At 41.7% G+C, this 13933-nt stretch overlaps 1 protein-coding gene and 1 long non-coding RNA gene across 4 annotated transcripts in view; one reads left to right on the top strand and one right to left on the bottom strand.

Annotated features, from left to right (window-relative positions):
* Positions 1-1623: 1623 nt before the first annotated feature.
* LOC148185254 (uncharacterized) lies at positions 1624-8621 on the bottom strand. Its single transcript, XR_015774022.1, has 3 exons — positions 8387-8621; positions 2611-2771; positions 1624-1992 (listed from the first exon to the last, which is right to left on the bottom strand). It is a non-coding gene; the product is annotated as an uncharacterized LOC148185254 (long non-coding RNA).
* A 63-nt stretch (positions 8622-8684) lies between these two features.
* Positions 8685-13933, top strand: part of GALNT11 (polypeptide N-acetylgalactosaminyltransferase 11) — a 46352-nt gene continuing 41103 nt past the window's right edge. The window contains exon 1 of one of the 3 annotated variants that reach the window (XM_005527750.3): positions 8685-8754. The gene's annotated coding sequence lies outside the window, so the exon portion shown is untranslated. Of the gene's footprint in view, positions 8755-8787; positions 8835-13933 lie in introns of those variants that run through there. The other 2 variants (XM_014256716.2, XM_014256719.2) reach the window with 2 other exon arrangements.

Raw genomic sequence — 13933 nt, 5'->3', positions numbered from 1 at the left:
ACAGAACAACTTCTTAGCATCTAGAACTGCCACTTAAGTTTGCAGAAGAGCCATCCATACCAATTTAGAGGCAACAGAATTCTAATTTATCTTACCCCAATCACAGATTACTTCCCTCTTCCTTGACAAGCCTATTCCAAGAAAATCCTGACTTTTCTAAGTCCTCCTCATGCCAATCAGCCTAATCTCAGATTCTGGAATATTTCCACTTCTTTCTCTTCTTATCCTATTTGAGATACTACTGCTACTTACTAGCATTTCTCTAATAAATGATACTTTACTTAAAATTCTACCTGAAATCCAGGGCTGCTGTAAGAGCATATCCCACTAGTCACTGCAGCACTACCTGGAACACAGGGACTCTGCTCATGGTTCTGGATTACACACAAACATCAAGGCACACAGGCCATACTCAATTTCTACTTGCCCAGCCACTGCTGTCCCTGAAAGCAAGGGGAGCAGGCATTACTGTCAGAGCACTGGTTCTAGAGCAGTGATTTTTGACCTCAGTAATAGGAACAGAAATCCTTGCTCTCTAAAGCCCTCCTCTGGGGCTCAGTACCTTCTATTCCTCCCTTTTCCTCTGCTGAAATAGTTCCTTTTCTCCTGTCCCCTCCCTGCTTCTTCCTCAGCAGCTCCAAACAAGTAGAATTTGCTGTAAGACAGAGTATATTGTGATTTGTGGTGAGAGGAATTCAGACACATGACTGTACAGGCAAGTTTGGGGATCCCCATAACCCTCACAATGCTATCTGTCAAAGATATATCAGGGTGAAGAATAGAACTTCTTTCTCTGGGGCTCTCCAAAGCCTCTCCAACTTCCCTTCCACCTATAGCATCCATAAAATGCTGCTGACCCCTTCCCCAGTTGGATCCCCGTCACCATATAGGACCCCTACTACTGAAAATATTACCTAAATCTGAGTATCTTACAGCTAATTCTTCTGATTGTAAATGGCAGTTAGATGCTAAATGGAATTGTTACCAGTCCCTCTTCTTCAGCTTTGTGTCCTTATGTAGCTTCCTGTACATTTTACACTTTCTTATCCCCTATCAATACTTCAGGTGTTCTGTCCTGGTGTTTTCTCCTGCTCTGACCATGTACAATATCTCAGCAAAAATACACCAGGGGGCATCTCACAGCTCACACAGAATTCCCTTGCTATTAACATGCTATTCCCCTAGAACAGCACAACGTCTATTCAGGATAGATTTCTGTGGTATTTATCTTTCAATTTCACCATTTTCCTCAGGCAGTTCACTTCTTTCAGAGCTTGACATTTTCAGATAGTGAAATAATGGTTTCCTCCAGTCATTTATTTAATTTAATAGGCCCCTGAATTGCCTTGAGCATTTTAATCATACCGATCTTTTCATGCTAAAATAAGGAGTAAATTTACATGTAACTGCACAGCTCTTGGGTACTGTATAGACCAATCAGAAGACTTATTTTTGTTTTCATTTATTGAAATAAAGTTTATGACACTTCTAAAATTTGCATTTTAGAAATACTGGTTTTTACAGCCTACTTTAACATATTTCTCTGGTAAGCCACAAGTTAATGGAGCAACAAAGAGTACGTTGCTGATGGGGATTTTTTTTCTTGCTTTGCTTTCAATTTGCCTGGGAATTCTGAGAGAGGTCAGGCATCCCTGCTTGTAGTGATATTTAACTGCCCAACAAGAAACTGTTTAGCTGCAAGTGGTTCTAGTCTAAAAAGATAAAGTAGGCACAGGTTGTGGGAGTAATAATTTTATCAACATATTGTACATAACAAATAAAAACATCAAGCAATAAATCCAGATTTATGGAGAGAGCACCTTGAGGGACAGTCATGTCTCCTAATTTTTGTCCTCTAAGCTATAGGAATATAATTTCCTCTGCAGTTTCTCACATGTGCATAAGGTAGGAAACACAACTGCTCCCAAATTTCACATCTTCTTTGAAAAAACAATGCAAAGATGAGGTTTACTGCAAACATATGTCAGGCCCCTGAAAAAGAAGAATGATTTAAAGTACAAGTTTGTAAATCGCTGTCTGATCATGAAAATTGTCAAGTTGTGAATTTTTTTTAAGATGTGTTATTGAAACAGACAAGAAAGACAAATTGGAGGGGAGGGGCAGAAGAAAAAGGAGTACCACTCTGTGATTAAAATTGCTACAGAGAAGCAGGAATTATCCCCAGTTAGTAGGAAAGAGAATAATTTTATAAAACCAATGGGAAAAATAAATCTAAAATGGAACTATGAATATTACTGGATAATCACCCTTTCCTTATTACACATACATCCTTTTTATGCATTTTTTAGTTCTAGGAAAGTGAAAGCCCATTCCTAAAAATGCAGAAAAACACCCTGTAGTATGAAAAAGCAAAAAAGCATCCTGTTGTACAACAGATTTGGTGCTAGAGGCTGAGATATCTTTTGATGAAAGATTATACCTGCTGTGAGAAAAAAATTACCAAAAAAAAACCCCTTTATAACAGAAATGCCAGAATTCAGGCTTGGAGTTTGAGTTTTAGTTTGAACTCTATCTAACCCCAGTTTATGTGACATAACTAAAGATTCTGTCAGACTGTTCAGGAAGTCTGAGTATTTCTCACATACTTACCTATGAAAATGACATTTTAGAAGTTTTCATCAAAACAGGAAGACAGAGTGATGCAACAGAAAAAGCACTGAAGGATTCACTTCTATTTTTTTTTGTCTGCCACTGCTTTGTTGGATGACCTGGAACAAACAACTTCATCTTTCTGTGCTTAACTTCCACATCTGTAAAAAGAAGATAATGAGACTGAACTCCTCTGCAAATAAACTTTTTCCCTTCTCTTATCAGAGTTGAAACAACAATGGAAGGAAACTCTTGGTAGAGCTGTAATATAGTTCACTGGTAAAAAGCCAATTCAATTATGAGACTTCTTGGGTTTATGGGATTGTTTTCATTCTCAAACTTTGCAAAAGAGTCCAAAGTGGAAAAGAAATCAGCCCAGGCTGACTGGGCTCCAGAGCCTGTGAAGTGATCTGAGCGCAGTTGAGCAACACTGGACAGAATGTTTAGCAAATTACCTCCCCCCACAGATTCCAAGGAAAGTTTTATTTCAGTAAAAAGAAATTCTAGAAAATGTAGCATCTCACTCCCAGATCTTAAGAGTGAGAACTTCTGAACATGAAAAACAGATGGAATTTAGTCAGCAACACCTCAAAGATAAAACACAACTTTTTAAATTCTGGACAGACTCTACAGAAGAACTTAAAAGTGTTAAGAAGTGCAGAAAAATAACAGCCTGGGCTGAAAAATGAAGGACAAAAATTTGAAGAGAATTGAAGAGAGCATGACAATACTACTCTGTATGCTCAGTGCTGCAATTCCTTGCTAAGACAAAACTCTTTGGAAGATCCTTAGATCTGTGAATTCTCCCAGGCACTGTATGTCACACAACTGGCTCCTTCCTCATATTCCTGCAGATTTTAGGGCAACATCACACATGTTCATCATTCCAGCTTACTACTTGTTTCCTGCTTCATTACAATGCTTCATTGTAATGCTTCATTATAATGGGTTAATATATTTAGCTGGTTTGGAGATCTTATCTGTGTCTTGTGTATGGGAAAAGGGAGAAAACCTGTTTCTTGTAACATATTAGTTTTGCTTGTTATTAGTTTTGCCTGTTTATTGTAACATATTAGGTTTGCTCTCATCTCTGTCTGAGCAGGATATTTGAGAGGTACAATGCTCTCCTGACACCAGCAATGCTAGAAGGAATTCTTTATTCCTTATTCTTTATTCTTTATTATTATTTATTGCACTATCAAAGCATTCTGTCAATAAACAGCAAACATGCAGGAGCACAGCTGGTGCCCAATGAAGTTTGAAAAACGCTTTATAGCTTGTTCTAGGACAAAAAAGAAACTCTTGAGCTTGCTGACTTGTTTTGTTAGAACTTTCATCAGCCTAAGAGGACAGCATTGGTGCTAAAAGTTTTGTATTTCTAACAAGAAAATGTAAATAATTTGAAGCTTGAGAGACTGAGGAAAAAACTCATTCAGCATTCAAAAACTCATTTAATTATCATCTAGCTTTTCTAGTTATCCTTCTTTTTGATTTCTTTGCCCTGAATCTTAGCCTAAATTCTTCTTAGGCAAGTTGTGTTACTCTAACAAGACCTAACTGGTCTGATTCACAGATGACAGGGTGCAAAGCCTGTCATCAACCAAATTCATTCTGATTTCCCTTTGTGGGGGAGAAAAAAAAAAAATCCCTTTCAGCTACAGGATTTAATGGCTTAAGAACTGGCCATTCTGGGTGTCAGCAGAAGTATCTGTAGTTGCCCCAGAATTCTTGGCCACTGGGTATCTTCCAGTCTTAGGGAGTCATTAAGCTGTGTTCCAAGTGTCATTCCATATCCATGCACCATAATACAACACACTGTCACTAATCCTTCACACAAGCCTCATTACCAACAGATCTGAGTATTTCAGGATGGCTTTTCATACATAACCTCTTGGATTCTTCCCCTAAATCAATACTTGCTGAATCAACTCACTGGTCTGACTAGCTAAGGAAACTTCAGGAAACAGCACTAAAAGCTAAGCATTATTCCCTCTGTACAGCCTGGCAAAGCCTACAAGTTCTGACACCTACACTGAAGTGTCCCCATGCTGATGTCTTCATCTGCATGCAAATTCCTCCTACAGTTGACAGAGAACTACTCAATACAGTTGACGAAGCAAAGAGCTACTCAGCTGTTCAGAATACACTGATCTAGCTGCCTTGAGGTGGTCTGAACAGCTTGCTGTGCAACCATGAGCAGGGTTCAGCTTGCCGACCATCTGTGCTCAGTGACAACTGTGGTGGACCGAGATATCAACAACTTCCACATAAGATTTCAGATAGAACAGGCTTTTTTAGCATACCTGCTGCTTCTTGGAGCAGGAGGTCAGGTAGAAAAATCCTCAGTGCCTAAACTGGCACTCAATGCCTGCATTTATGTAACTAAATCCCACATTAATTCTCTGCTGAGTATAAGGGGAGCTTAGACATCTGGTTCACATGGAGACACCTACACACTGAAAACCAAATTTAGGTGCCTTAATCTGCTGGCTGAATTCACCCTTTTACTTGGAGATTTCCTCAGCTGGCAGCTGCATTAGCATTATGCTTAAGAGGCTTCAATGGACATTTTTCTTATTTCCATTTCTAATCCACTCATGAGAACATTTATACTTTTGGCCTCTCCAATACACTTGTAGCAATTTACAACTGTAACTCTAGAGAAAACATACTTTCTTTTGCTTATTTTAAATTTATTGCCTGGAAATTTCACTCAGGATATCTAAATCTTATGCTGTAAGAAACACATAATTCACTTTCTCTCTTACAATAGATTTTTTGACCACTATCACATTCACATTCCTTCACAGAATTCCTTCAAAGTTAAACCATTCAAGCATATTCAAGTACATTTTTTTATTTTTTTTTTAAGGAAGCAATTCTACATCTCCAGTAAGTTCATTGCTTTTCTCTCTACCTTTCTTGGTGCTTTAGGGAGAATTCCACACAATATTCAAGATGTGCAAACATTTTTGATTTTGCAAATCTTTTCCATCTTGTTCTATTCCGGTCTTAGTGTACTGAATATCCTTTTTGCCTTTCACCCGCTCCAAAGCACAGAATTGATGCCTTCAATAGATGAGCCACAAGAGCTCCACAGATTCTTTCCTGAGTGCTCCTAATAAATTTAAGGGTATGTGGGATGATCTTGTGCTATGGGCTTTTTCTCCATGGTGGATAACAGTCTCTCCAATTCAGACATCTGTTTTTGCAAAGCTATTTAGAATATAATCCCTTTGAGACCTCTACCCACTGTCAAATTTGATACACATGGTCCAAGATTTCAGAAGTACTTGAGAAGAGACAGCAGAACAGATAAACCCATATACATGTTCTGAGTTGTCATTTGACCTTATTTCCTTGGGAAAGCAGGCAAAAAAAACATGTCAAGTGGTCTTCAGCAAAAGTAACAATAGGAAGGAAGAGGTTTGAGAGCAACCAGACAAATGTCCTGCTTCCTCAAACACTCCAAATAGAACTCTCCAGCACCTACAAGGGCTTTTCTATGCCACTCAAAACCAGAATCACTTAGAAATTCTACTGGGGAATGTGCAGACTGATTTCAGTCATAGACAGCCCATAGGCAAACAATTGTAACAGGAAACCACTGAAACAAATGCTAGTCCCCCCAGTTATTGAAAGAATACTTGGAGTTTTCTCCAGTCTTCTCCATCACAGCTGGTCAACAAGCACTACACATCAGCTGGAGAAATTTGTTCTGAACAATCTGGATTTGGAAAAATAATACATATTAATTCTGTTTGGTTTAGGGGACATTTGCCTCTTTTTTTACAAAGTAGATGGATCAATGTAGGAAAAGAGACAGGATTTAAAGAATAGCTTTTGTAGCTGACTGTCCATTTCTCTTGTGTAATTTCTGCGTCCAAGACATGACAACAAGAAGAAATGAAATTTCAGTGAGTGCATATGGGACCCAAATTTTGACCCCAACCCACACTGACACAGGATTACTTTGGGTTACGGCTTCTTGCCGGGACTTTTATATGAGTTCTTGCCTCTTGCTGAGAGCACATAGGAAGTGGGTCAATTAGTTAACACTAAGGGGTTATCACAGATCTTATTAAGCAATTGGGCTAGACAGATTATCATTATCAGGAATTTTGAGAAGTGAAACACGTCCCAAATACCTTACAGTAAATGACACTAAAAAGTATAGATTTATTAATTCTCTTAATAAAATGATAATCCAAGCACCAGGGAAATTCTTATCAATAAGAATTGATTAAATAGCTGGAATTACACGGTGGGAAACAACTGGCCAAATTAGGACTTCCAGGCTAATGTTTCTGCAGAAAACAGATAGCATATATGCTGAGCTGCTTTTACCTAAAAGAGCTTAACACAGACTTGCAGTCCTTGGGTTAAATTATTATGAAAGAGAGATCAAAGGTGCATGTTAGCCATTATGAAGCAGAATTCTGAAAAGCTGTTTGATGGGGGGGCTGACTGTGTGGCTATCTCATTTAACTGCACTTTGCTTTCATCCTGATCTCTGCTACCTCCTCACCATCCAACTACTAACTCCTCCACAGGCTGTAACTCCCTTTTCTCTCACTGCAGCTTCTGATTATGGATTGCCTTTTTGCCCTCTGTACTCTAATGCTCCAGCTACAGCTCTTTGACAAGTTCTGGGTTCTGCTCTATTTTTGTTATTATAAAGCACCTTGCCATAATCTCTGGATACTGGGGGCAATATCCACCAAAGAATAGGGTTGGATGTGTCAACCCAGTTTAATTTCCACTTCAATAAAATAAAATCTGCCATCTTCAAAGTGTCACTCAGGAGCTCAAATTCTGTAATCTGGGTATTTATAAAATAAGCTCCCAGTCCCAACTATGCCATGCAAATCTGAAAATGAGTTTGTTCTTAAACCTCACCAGGGTTTACAAACCCAACATGCCTTCCAGCTTCACCCCATCACCCTTTACCTGCCTGGAGAAACAACACCTATCAAATCAGTCCAGCACAAAGATAGATCTGTGGTGTGGTGGGTTTAGAAAGCCAGTGGTTTGACCCTTTACTCTGGATATGAAAGATCTGAGGTTTCAGTATGACTCCCCACCTGTGAGGACGTAAATCTTGTCGTTATGGAAGCATATTAACTGCCAACCTCAGGTTACTTCAGTGTAGTTGTGACAGATTTTCCTCTGCTACATCCCTTTTCCAGCTGAAGAAACCAACCCCTCACATTCCACATCACAACTCAAGCTGTAGGGTGAGGGATCCAAGGCTGGTCAGCCCAGACATCCTCCATCAGCCTGACCTACACGCCTTTTTTCGCCCCTTCAAAGCCCCTGGATAAATACAGGGACTGGAATATCTCTTTTATAAGAGGGAAGATTGCTCAAGTTGGTCCTGTTCAGTCTAAGGACTGAGAGGGATCTCATTAATACTTATAAATATCTTACAGGTGGGTGCCAAGAGGACGGTGCTGGACTCTTTTTGGGGGTGCCCAGCAACAGGATAAGGAGCAATGGCCATAAACTAAAACACAAGAGGTTTATTTTCTAGATGAGTAAGACATTCTTTACATTGAGTGTGGCAGAGCACTGGAACAACTGCCCAGGAAGGTCACGGAGACTCCCCTCTCTGGATCCAAATCCATCTGGACACATTTCCTGTGTCACCAGCTCCATGTGAACCTGCCTTGGCAGAGTCGGGCAGGATGGGATCTCCAGAGAGCCTTTCCGATCCAAACAATTCTGTCCCAACTTCCAGGGGGCCATTTAGGGATGAAAAGCCCGAAACAAATACCTCGAGGGGCTGGAAAAGGCTCTGATCGTCACAAAGAGCTGCCAGACACCTTGTAAACTCAGTGCGATGAGACATACACAGCAAATCTGAGGGGAGGGAGTGAAAGCCGCACATCCAAAGCCCTGCACTCCTGATTCCCCTCACAGCTCGGAAAAAGGGATGCAGGCCACAGCCCCACAGCGCCTCGGCGATACTCCTCAGGTCTCGCCATGTTCTCCGGCTGCCCCAACCCCGCCTGTCATGGCGGCGGAGGAGGAGTAGGAAGAGGAGGAGAATGGGGAGGAGAAGGAGGAGGAGGCAGCGGTCACATGGCGCCAGCGCCGCCACAGCGGGCGCGGGGCGGGCGAAGGGGTGATGCCACCGCCGCGGTGAGTGCGGGGCTGTGCGGGACACGGGCCGTGGTGGCGGCGTGAGGGGAGGCGGCCCCGGCGGGAGAACCGGCTCCGGGGTGAGGGGCAGCCCGGGGGTGCGGGTCGGGGCCAGCGGCGGTATCGGGCTCTCTGTACACCGTGGTGCTCGGTCTCGATGATCTCAGAGGTCTTTTCTAACCTAGTTGATTGTGTGATTCCGTTTTCCCGCCTGCCCTGTGGCAGCGGTTCCTGATCCCCAGAGGTTGGTCCGGTGCGGGGCTGCCCCGGTTCGGGTCTCGGGTGAGGTGTCAGCGGGAGGCTGCCCCGGCCGGGTCCCTGCCTGACCCGGGCCCTTGCTGAGAGCTCCTGGTTTAACCCGACCCCGGGGGGAGACCGAGGCGCTGCAGCGGGTTGTGCTGCACAAGATGAGAACATAATTGCTGTTTCTTATAGTCTTTAAATGCATGTGAAGGCGCAGCAGCAGCCAGCCTGCAGGTTGACTGAAACTCTACAAATCTGACCTGAAATGTGAGGATCGGTACGTCTTGGTGTTGCTGGCGCTGCTCCGGTCATTGATTCATTTGTAGGGCGAGGTCAGGCATTGCTTTTTGGAGCGCTGTGTGATCCCGTGAAGTATTAAAGCTTTATTTTCTTCATGACTGGGAAATTTATTTTCAAACCGTTTCTTCCCCCTTCCCCCACCCTCACCCTCCGCTCCCCCCTTTTTTTTGAGTATATACTTATACGCAGCACTGAGGCTTCTCTCTTCCTTTTAGCAAATATGTGCTATTCTTCGTGGCTGGTCTCCAGCTTTTCTAGTCAGTTCATTATTGCCATGTGGTATTTTTCTTTTTTTGTGTGTGCGTTAAAGCTTATAAGGAAAGCTGCAGCAGAACAAGCTGAAGCAAATGGACTGTCACAAAGTTACGTGCAAGGCAGAAGAAAGGTTCTCTGGTCCCTTGCTTGCAAGAAAACAGACTGATTGAGTAAGCCACCAAAAGCCCTGTGCTGCTGGCAGTGGGAGGCTTAGCAGGTCAGAATTCCCTGCTGTAATGTGGTACTGGAAGCAAACATTGTGTTTAGAATCCACCTTTCCAGACAGCTGTTTCACCTTTGTTCACTTTGTCACAGGTGTCAGCCTTAAAACTGCTGTCGTAAGTAATTAGAACACTGATGCTCTCTATTACAGCATCTCTGTCAAGCTGTATCCTGAGTTGTTTTTCATATCAGTAGCAGGGCAGCTGCAGTAGACTCTACAGGACTTTAATATAATCAAAGTGCAGACCCTACTTTTCTAAAGTAAAAAATAACATCTCATGAGCTGGCTTTGTTGCTCTGCTGTAAACAATCAGTGTTTTCTCCATTTGGTCTAGAGTATTTGGAGCATTGCTTTCTGTTCGAAGGAAGGCTGAAATTTCTCAGTGCCAGCACAGTAACTGTGCAGTTGGGCAGGGTTGTTAGCACTCTGCTAACATGCTTTGTTTTTCCCTGGAAAATGTATTTTGACATAAGATCAAATCCCTTCTCTTGTAAGAAAGAGTAGTCTGGTAGTGTATAAGTTATATGAAGTATTCTTGCATGCTTTATGAGATAGGATTTGCTTTTTTTCTTTCCTATGGATGCCATCTTAATAGGAAACTATTCCAGGGTAACTCTGATTAGCTTAAGCTGATCCAAGTGCGGGCTGTGCCCAGGAAAGGATGGTACCAGCCTCTTCCTGACAGTATGTTTCTGCCATGCTGCCTCATAGAGAACCTCTAAATATGTGAAATAGTCCAGCTGTGATTCCTAGGCCTCATTTTACAACAGCTTAAATGTCCAGGTGGTTCCAGATAAGAGGCTTTTGATTAACAAGCAATTGGCCTCCCCCAGTAGAACTGTCTCTGAAGAACTGCATGCATTCTGCATAAGCTTTTCCTCATCTCTGGGTAAGATAAGCTCCTGCAGAGTTTTAGGAGCTCTTCTGCAGCAGGGAAGGAAAGAAATAACAGTGCAGCTCTAATGAGCCTTCTTCTCCCAGCCTCAGATGAGGATGCCAGCAAGCGAAGTGGCATTTGTTCTGCTGGAAGAGAGTCTGACTGCAGATTTCAGGGCCTGTGGCCCGGCTTCTACTATGTAATCACATTCTCAGAGGATGCAAATCAATACTGCATTATGCACAGGCGTAGCCCTGGATAGAGTTCCTGAAAAGCTTCTGTGTAACCGTAGTTTATGAGAATGGGTGAGTCTGATCATTTTCATAGTGATGTAAAATAACAGTGATTGAAGTGTGATTGAAGCACTTTAGGTGGCAGAAGTTCTGGAAACAGCAGGGCAAGGGGAATAAAGATAAATTATTGTATTTTGAAAATTTATCTACAAAAAATAGGCTTCCTCACAATAAGTGATAGAAACCCCATGGTATTAATGGTAGGTATAGGGCGTGTGTGTGTGGTGTGGGGGTCACATGGATGAGGTTAGTAGTAGTAAAAGGTGGTAAAAGTGGGGATTTTGGATCTTCCAGTGAGAAAAAACCAGGGTACTAGAAGGGGTGGAGGTGGGTGAAAAGAGCAGAGGCAGGATGGTTCTTTTGTTACGTTCCTGGAAGGTCCTGTAGAACAGTTGCAGTCTGAGCACCAGGCTGAGTTTGGCAGTGTGGCAGCTGTGTGTTGATAACTTGAAGCAGAGAAGTAAAGGGAGACTTCCACTGAAGGGAAAAAGTAAAACTTCCAAGATTACAATCATTCCTTTCTATGACTGTTGCTTGTCAATTTCCTAAAGTGTTTGGTCTGCCTGATAGGTGATAGTGCAGCTACAGGTATCCCCAAAATCAAGCAATTTCCTTTGGTACCATTCATTTTGGAGAGATGCTGCTTGCTGTTGCAGAATAAAAGTATGTTCTTGTATTTCAAGTGCAGAAATGAATTTGCTTGTTCTTTCTCAAAAAGTATTACAGAAGTGAAATCTGTTTCAATCCCCGTTAGAGTGTGGGAGGCAGATAAACTGTCCTTCTTATCTAAGGTTGCTTTTCAAAACATATGGTGGTTTATGGAGATAAAAGCATTTGCTGTTGCAGCTACTGTGTTAATGTATAAAGTAGTGTCAGTGGTAAGGTCTTGGATGTTCAAGCAGGGTTTTGCAGCATGTTCAAGCATTTGTTCAGCTCTTTTTGTGTAAGAGTCAATAGTATGCACCACAACCTTCAGCCATGTTCTAGCATGTTTCTCGTGTGAGTCACCATTGTGTAAGAATTAGTGTAAATGTTCTGTTTGAAAACTCTGTAAAAAGTAGAAATGCATTGCAGCAAAAAAGGTGGAAAATTAGGAAGCTGATTGTACTGTTTAATTCAAAAATTGACTTCAAGTATACTAAATTTTTGGTATTTTGTTATAGGAACTTCTGAGCTCATTCCCTGAGATGTGAAAACATGCTAAATTAAACTGATGATGTTACTGAAATGCAGAGTATGGATTAAAGTGCCGGTAAACATGTGTTGTATGTGTTGTATCTTACCCCTTTCTTATGCAGTCTGGCTTGGCAGCCTGATTCCTTTGCATGTTTGAAACTGGAACACAGTGCCTAGGGGTGAATCAGCTTTTCCACTGCTGACGCGGATTAGAGACCCCTGAGGTAGAATTTGGTGCTGCCTGCTCTGCCTGCTTTAGAGGGTAAGAAGAAGTTGTGCAGGCCAGGGAGGAGTCCAGAGCTGCTACCCCATAGTGCTCACAAGTCTTTGATGAGCAAAATTCAGTTGTGAGCAGGCAATCTCTTGTGGTATTCTGTCTCGTGGCAGTAGTAGCATTGCAAGTTCTGCATTTCTGAGACTGAAGTTGGCTGTGACTGACAAGTTCTACCTTACCAGCTCTGCTACAGAGACTGTTCACATTTGTGCTCCAGCCTTTCCTGCCATGGAGCAGGACAAAAGTAACTCCTCTTGCTGCTCAAGAGGGAGGGAATATATACATGAATGGCTTTTGCGGGGGGGTAACTGCCTACCTGCAATACCTTTTTGTTATTCCCAAGACTTCAACTACAAGGACATTGCACCATTTTAAAGTCAGATTTTAAATTGACAGGCTAAGCTAATAAACTTGCAGAGGCATGCTGAAAGGAAGGTACCTCAGTGAAGGGTTGCTATGTGCCAGACTGATTTAAGCAAATACTTAATGAATGTTAGAGGCATGTTCATGGAGGTCTTTTTAGTTTGAGTAAAACCGTCCAAATGCTGCTTGGCTAAATGACACAGATTTTCTTGTGCAGACAAGGATTAAATTGGATGCTTTAAACCTTGGAGGTGGCCTTAATTAAAACACAGATACATTTCCAGGAAGCACAAACTATCCTGGTTTGATTCAAAACCCCTTATGAATCAATCTTTGAAGGTATTTTGACTATTTTGCCAATTCCTCAAGCATAACATCAAGAACAAAGGATGCCACTGTCTCTTTGACACTTCCCATATTTTTTATTGAATATGTGTTCTAGAAGCGTTTCTTTTAGTTTTCCATTATCCTGGAATACCTTAATTTCGTCAGTTAGCATGAATCTCTTATCTCTGGTGTCAGCAGATGTCAAGACTCATCACCTATGAACCAAGAGATGGCCAAGTTCTGGATTGCACATTAACCTTCTGTGCAAGCAGAGTGTTCAGAGGTATGGCTCCTACTGAAGTGGAAAAATGTATTTTTGATCTGCTATTCATTTTGTTGCAACATCCATTATTTCAACATCAAAATCCTGAGTATGTTTTCCCGTTAGAAACATTGGCAATAGATAAGTAGAAGAAAAGTGACCAAGAGGGGATGGAAAAGGAGTGGTCCATGACTCTTTCCTCAAAGGGATTTCTTATGAGAAGGAAAGACCACAGAGAAGGACTGAAACAATAAGAAAATTAATTTTTGGCATAACTCGAAGAAGCTTGCTGTCCTTACAGGCAGTGTACAATGTTTCTGCTAGTGACTTCTTTTAATCCAACAATTAAGGTATTTGTCTTAATGCATGAGAAGAGAGCCAAGACATTGAATTGCTGAGAATCTCATCAAAATCTGCAGCTGAACAAATACTTCAACCAGAGTGTCCCTTGGCTCAGTCTGGTACCTGTCCTGGTGCAGTCAATGAGTTGAAGAGAAAAGTAAGTTTATATCTTTAGGATTCCTCTCTTTTATTAATGTCTAGAGACATTTGTGAGAAGATAAATGACATAGAGAGAAATCCAAAG

This window comes from Pseudopodoces humilis, chromosome 1, assembly GCF_049639895.1.
Source record: "Pseudopodoces humilis isolate 2021_Gansu_Grassland_sample_001 chromosome 1, ASM4963989v1, whole genome shotgun sequence".
NCBI classification, from domain to species: domain Eukaryota; kingdom Metazoa; phylum Chordata; class Aves; order Passeriformes; family Paridae; genus Pseudopodoces; species Pseudopodoces humilis.
The sequence above is the reverse complement of the archived record's forward strand: the minus strand, read 5'-3'. Positions and strand labels throughout refer to the sequence as shown.